Here is a 7,370-nt window from a genome sequence, read left to right as displayed (position 1 = left end):
AAAACTTGCTGGAAATTCCTTTGTTTTTGTTCCGTATCAAATGTCCTTCACTGTAAGGGTCAGCCGAATACCCTCACCAGTCTGTTTGCTATCCCCACTTGCCTTTCATGTATTTAATTATTTACTATCCATCCACCCCGAAGGGATTTCTCCCCGTCTTCTCTATTTTCCGCATGAGGGGACGGAGAGGGGGAGGGGTGGTTATCGCCGGTTAAATAAAACGGCTTTGCTGTGGATGTTATGTGTATTGCTGCATTGCTTCTGACCCAAGGCAGTCGGCGGGAGACAGGAGTGACCCGTTATCCACGAGGAGCTAAGGAAGGAAGGATGGTGGATGGAAGGGAATGGGTATGTGTCTTTTGATTGGTTACTTCCTTATAAGGGAAAAACCTTTGGTGTACAGATGGACTATCCATCTGTAGACAAAGAGCCTCTTCTCCCTTATAAGGTAGCCACGCATTGTTTCCCTCGCATCTTAGCCCCTCGTGGATGAAGGGACATCCCTGGCTCCCGCCCACTACCCGGGCCAGAAGCAATGTGGCAGAACTATTTGCAATGTACAGCGATAGAGCCACGCTCATGAGGTCCCTTCCCTACCTGTATACTGTCAACAGCTGATGAGCATACCCCTGGAGGCGCTAAGGAGCTTACTGCTATTGGACTGTTTGGAGAGGGAACTGTTGATTCTGGGAATCGGAGAGAAATGCGGGATTCGAACCGGCGACTAAGAGAGCCCGTTTGTTTTAACCTGGCGAAGGTCCTTTTCGCCAAATGAATCCCCGTGTAATCCCGTCTAGAATGGACTTAACCAAGAAAAATTTTCTAACTCTTGTCTTTCCTAGACGCTCCTCCAAGCTGAATAAAATCACCTAGAGCTAGTCAAAACAAAATCCACAACGTTTCTGCAGAATCGAAAAGAAAAAAGTGGGTAGAAGAAAAAATGAATAAAAAAAAACACGGACCTGCCGGATGGCTCTTTTTTTTTCTTTTTCAGTGATGATATCATTGTCTCGACACTTGAATTTAATGCCAGATGTAGTCATGAGTGTTTTCTCTTTTTTGATTTGCAGGTAAAAGCTGAGACTTGCTGCAGAGCCTTTGGCATTCCCCGGGCGTTGGTCCTTGCACTGGTAATGTAGGAGTTTTGTTTGTTGCGAAGGTGTATTGGATGTTCTCTCAGTTTAGTCTTATTAATAAGACATTATTTAGTCTGTGTGATCATTATCTATGTACACTCTTATTAATAGATTATTATTATCATTTACCTTCATCATCGTGACACAAGATTCCCCCACAGCTGAAGAAAACCGCTCGACATCAAAACTGGTCTATTTGAAGTCCACTGATGAACAAAGACTTCTCCCGTGAGATACACAATTGGCCCCGTCTGCCACGCTACCTGCACAGTATTTTTCCTTCTCTCGTCTCCGATGTTAAAGACGAGATGTGTATCGGGCGAATTAATATTTCCTTTTAGATAGCGTTTCCATCCTCGCGGAGAATATCGCACCCTAGAGTTGACCCCCATAGCGATGGTTATAAAGGTGAAGGCAGTAGAATATTATGGTGTTACCATGTTTGCTTAATTCATTTATTTAGTATTTATTCGTTTATTTCTTTTATTTCTTTCTGCATCAGATCTTGCTATGGACCGAAAGGTTTTCATTCATTAAAAAATAACAATAATGTATTCGAAAGTTGTCAATGGTCGGTAAAGTTATTGATAAAACGTTCACGGCAGACGCTGAATTGAGAACATGAGCATGGAATAGCTGTTACTGAGGTTACTGGGCCATAGTATTTCACATTTCACTACTTTCTTCTAGTTGTATGACTGGAAAGAACCAGCCAAGCGAATAGAGTGAATTTATTTATTTTGTTTTTTATTTATTGTCATTAATTCTATTATACATATATATGTGCGTGTGTATACTGTATATATTATATATATATATATATATATATAATATATATATATATATATATATATATATATATATATATATATATATGAGAAAGGTGGAAAGGGAAAGCCACGGCTCTGGATTTTATTCTTGAGTTTTATACCTGACCGGTGTAGCCCTTGGCTGTTAGCTCCTTCAGTCTGCCACAGTATATATATATATATATATATATATATATATATATATATATATATAATATGTGTGTGTGTGTGTGTGTGTGTGTATGTGTATATATATATATATGTATATATATATATACATATATATACTTTTTATTTCACGAGCCACGGGCTCTGCCAGTCTCGGCTTCGCGGGGGGCTTGGCTTTGCCTTTAGTGGCCATGGGCGGCTACGTGCTCTACCGCAACGCGCGTTCCCACACCATCATCTCCAAACATCACCCATATACCATTTTCAGGTTTCGATTTTATCTACAAACTATTTGTATATACAATGATTAATTTTATTTTATATTTTTTGTTGTTATATTTATTTCACTTTGTTTATTGAATATATATATATATATATATATATATATATATATGTATATATATATTCTCTTTAATTTGTATCTTCCGTTGTCTAAGTTTATGTTCTTCAAGAGGCATTATTATGGAAGCCTCAGTTCTTGGAAGAAATGCAGAGTTCAAATGAAAATGAAACTGTTAGAGATCTGTGCACATATTGTGTTTACTCAGGGGTTCTGCTGCTTCTTACTTCTTCAGAAAATCTTCTGCAGGAGCGCGAGAGTGGTCGTCTTGACACTTCATCAGTAGCTTCTCACCTCACACGGACACCTGTAGGCCAAGTGCAGACCTCTTGCATTCTCTTCAAACCTTATGTTCTTACGTTCAGCCTCTTGAATAGTGCCTTCTATTGTAGTGCATTTTGGGCCATATCCGTGATTTTCCTTACAATTTTCCCTCCTCTTTATAAATTATTTCCTTAATCTGGTCCCTCCATTGTTTTCTAAGCCTGCCAGTTGGTCTTTGTGCTTGGTTTCCAGTTATAGCATACATTCTTTTTGTGTTTCTGGATTTTGGCATCATAAGTGCGTGCCCATACCATCTGAGGAGGTTTCTTCCCATGATGGCAAGAACAGACTCTACAGTAGTAGCATTGGCCTTAAATTCAGACGAAAAGTTCAAGAACTTTCTTTTTTCAGAAGGCTCTTGGCAGGAGCGAGTGTCTAGAGTGGGTCTGTTGACAGGCCTGCAGAGACGCCAGCCTGTTTTTCTGATGGCAATAGACCGTTAAGTCTGAAGAAGTGCCGGTGACGTTGAAGGGGATGGGTGAGGAATACTAGGAAAGTGGATTAGAAGGAATTAAGATGGAGGGTGAAGAAGAGAATCAGAGAAAGAGAATTTTTTCGTCAACAGTTGTCAGTTCCTCTATTCTTGGGGTCAATATCTTATTGAAGAGGGGACTTCATAGAAATGATAAGGAGAGGCAGATCGGAGAGATAATAAGTCAGATTATCAGCATTCTTTTTTGGGTGGAAACCATACTCCAATCGTAAAAGAATGATCCGTAACTCTGATCCTTAGGGATGTAACAAAGCCTCTTAAAATATGCAGTCATTACACCCATACATGGAAATAAACATCTGTTGGTGAAGTTAGTAACACTGATATCAAGACTGCACCGCTCACAAAAACAGGTGTGAAAAGTACATGCAGGGGAACGTAGGGGAAAAACATGTTTAATGAAAATCCAGGAGAGAATCATTGGGAAGTGGAAAAGAAGGATTACAGCTCCAGAGGAACCAGCAGCAGCGAAGAGACGAGCCGGGGATCTTCCGGAAAATGGGTGAGGAATATATCGAATTAAGCCCTCCCGGCTAATGAAAAACGATAGACTGACGGTTGGAGAAAATCCGTTAGGAATTGGCGCGCCTTGCCAAGGACAGTCGTTTGAAAATTTCGGCATCCTTCCCGACTCTCTCCTCTGGCGTTATTTTGAGAAACGACCCAGATATTGGGCCGTAACGAATCCAGAACGGGAGGAACAGAAGTTCCGGAACATTGCGCTGGAACAGTGAAACAAGTTTCCGGTAGACCACGTCAGTTGCCGTGGCTCTCTCCTTGTGAACGTTATGCTCCCTTTAAACCGGGCTCCCTGCCCCACTAAGTTTAATAAAATTGCCTGACACCAATTCATTAAGTTGCTCTTAACATTCAGCATGGAGACCAGCCCAGAGACGAATGGAACATCCTGACGCCATGTTCGAAGCGAAATGGTGTGTAGCTTGTACAAATGGAGGATCGTGGGGTGTGAGGGCGTGGGATGAATGTGAATAAAATCGTCTGACGACCACCTAGCGTATAAGAGCACCATGGCCCACCAGTCAAAAAAAAAAAAAAAAAAAAAAAAAAAAAAAAAAAAGGAAAGGGGTTAGGCTTCTGCCAGGCCGAATGCGTTCTTATCAGTCATAAGGCGGGTTGTGGTGAGGTCCTGGCCAGGTGGGAACCGTGGGATGCCAAGCTGCCCAGGTGGCCATGCGAAGCGATATGATGCCAGATGGGATCCAGGTAGTACCTCACCCTCCACTTTTTTTTTTTTTTTTTTTTTTTTTTTTTTTTCATCATACGTCCAGGTTCCCTTGGTAGTTTAGATACCGGTATAAGTATACAGTTTGTTTTCACTCTGATTTAAGTCAAATTTTTATTTCTTACTCTAGTTTGATTTCGTAGGAACATTTTTGTATTGTTAGTTCCTCTTTTCTGTCTGCGTGAGTGCGTGTGCGCGCGCTCTCGTGTATGTACGAGTGGTCGTTTCCGTTTTACAAAAATAAATGAATAAATATAATTTCCGCCAACGCGGAAGTTTTGGATCCGTCCATATGGTGTGAAATGGCGTGACCTCAGCTGGAGGGATCAACGCTAAGCACCGCCTTCCAGTTCAAGATTAATCACTGGTTCCTACCTCGCGCGCCCAGAAACTGAATGAATGAAACTGTATTGTGCAACTGCGGCGGGTGGCGAAGGAGGGAGAGCGGAAGAGGTGGGGAGTGATCGCGAAGGCCCAACCGGAGGATAGGGAGGGGGTGGGGGGGGTCCCCGGGTTTGTTTACGTTTCCGTTGTGCTGCAAGTGCAGCTGGGAGAGGAATCACGCTATTGGTTCAGCTGCAATGACACGGAACCTGGTGCAGCTGGGGTTTTAAAGTTTGCTGGGTCTTGTGGCTTCCCTCACCGCACGCAGGATAGTTCTACATTCACCATATTTCTATAAAAAAAATCGAATTATCAGACATTTAAAACACGGTCGTATGATCCTATCCAGGTACCATCTGCGGGCGGATAGGTAAAACACTAAATTGTAGTCAAGGTTTGAACGCTGGCTGTGTAATCATTTCTACACTTTGTGCACGGAAATATACTGCGTGGTTGTACATTATGGGTGTACAACCACGTGAACACTAAATACCGCGCAATTGTTTTAGATTATATATATATATATATATATATATATATATATATATATATGTAGATATATATATATATATATATATATATATATATATATAACGTAGAAACCACTGTTGGAGTAGAAAAGACTGGAAACGGGGAATCTATATATTTCGATTACAAACTACAATCCTCTTCAGTAGAGGATTGCAGTTTGCAATCGAAATATATAGATTCCCTGTTTCCAGTCTTTTCTACTCCAACAGTGGTTTCTACGTTATTGACAAATGTGTGATTACATTTTTCACCTGTAATATATATATATATATATATATATATATATATATATATATGTATATATGTATATATATATATATATATATATATATATATATATATATATATATATATGTATTTATGTATATATATATATATACACACACACACTGGAATCGAAAAACCGATAGATTATGTCACTCTTTACAAGCTTCAGGAAGTGATTGTTTTTGGGTGAGGGGTGGCTCGTAAACGCCCGAATCCACAGAAGTTGGGACACGCGAACTTAAGTTCCCACGTAAAGGTAGGGTTACATTAGTCGATAAAAAGCTTGCAGTCCAATTTGTGCATTCGTTCGTCCTATAATAAGTGGTTTCACGTAACTCCAGCCTTACCGTGTAGAGAAATTCCCACAATCACAAATGGAGCTACAGCAAGACCTTCTGTAAGAAACTGATGCGTATGACTATAGGCTTGGGTAGCGTGCCCCAAAACAGTTGTTAATGACTTATTTTCTACAATTATTTTGATTATTCACTCGCGCACTGAAATTACATTCATACACCTTTCAGTTACACAACAACTTAAATTGACAGTAATAAAGATCTATATCCCATTCACTCAACTTTCGCATTACAAATAATTTGATAATTACTTAATAGGTACAAATGGCAATTAGGAAGTTCTAGAACATTCACGCTAACACGCATGTACATACACACATACAGAAATTCTAACTTCGCATTTATCTGAATCTACAAGAGCATATTGCTAACCAGATATGAATACAATAGGCAGAGCCTATGCCACTTTCTCAAATCATATATCCCAAATAACATTGAACGTCTCGCGATTGCATTAGGCTTCCCTAGGCTTGGATTCCAACTGAAATCCTCCAGCGTAAGACGAAATCCATCCCTAAGCTCGGAATCCAACCTATCCGTTGACTCGTGTACCCTAACGTCACCCGGTCGCCGTTGTCATTCGCACGGTTGCCAGATGCGACGTCTCACAACCCCCACCGAGTTGGTGGTGGGCTAGAGGCGCGTCGCGTCCACGGGGAGGGAATTCATCAATCTGAATGATCGTTTTACGTCATGTCGGTCTGTCCAACTAATCAAACTCGTCGGCCCGGTGTTTCCTGATGTTTACTGCGAGGTGCTCACCCGTGGACGTTCTGTCGGCTGGACGCTCAGGCCCACAAATGAATGCAAGTGAACTATATAATGGAACGGGGACAATGAAATCAATAGTCTTTTTTATTCGAAACGAGGCCGCTCGTAAAGATAGGCACATGGAATAAGTGAGTCAGTAAACGAATGAATAGATGAATATATATTGGTATATGTATAAGTAAAAGAGGGTATTAGGTGACACGAAGTATGTCAAGGGTAGTATAGCAAAAAAAAGGGGGATCAATATAGTAAAAAAAGTGTGATAATGGATCTTGAAAAATTGACTTGCGCACTTATCATGGCGAAGGTAGAATTTGATATCTTGGAACATTGTCACCAAAAACGTTCAATATTTTCAATTTATATAAATATTGTTTAACGATAATGTCAATTCAACTTCCTATATTCGCCGTTAGACTTAATATGTCGCTTAATTGGTCATGTACGTGGAATTCCCATGGGCGGGCTAGGTAATTCATGTAATTACTAGTTTATTCCTGTAGCACGGGAATTCGCTGTTCGATCGCCTCCACCAATCCATTTAAGTC

The 7,370-nt window shown here is 40.6% G+C and overlaps 1 protein-coding gene across 7 annotated transcripts in view; it reads left to right on the top strand.

Annotated features, from left to right (window-relative positions):
- LOC143040761 (semaphorin-1A-like) overlaps positions 1-7,370 on the top strand; it is a 666,238-nt gene that overhangs the window by 69,536 nt on the left and 589,332 nt on the right. The window contains exon 2 of one of the 7 annotated variants that reach the window (XM_076212167.1): positions 1,071-1,130. The exons of the other annotated variants lie outside the window; for them this stretch is intronic. The gene's annotated coding sequence lies outside the window, so the exon portion shown is untranslated. The remainder of the gene's footprint in view (positions 1-1,070; positions 1,131-7,370) is intronic. 7 annotated transcript variants of the gene reach the window in all.

This window comes from Oratosquilla oratoria, chromosome 29 (genome assembly GCF_046742065.1).
Source record: "Oratosquilla oratoria isolate Oo_2021 chromosome 29, ASM4674206v1, whole genome shotgun sequence".
In the NCBI taxonomy this organism is placed as follows: domain Eukaryota; kingdom Metazoa; phylum Arthropoda; class Malacostraca; order Stomatopoda; family Squillidae; genus Oratosquilla; species Oratosquilla oratoria.
This window is presented reverse-complemented; position numbering and strand designations above follow the sequence as displayed.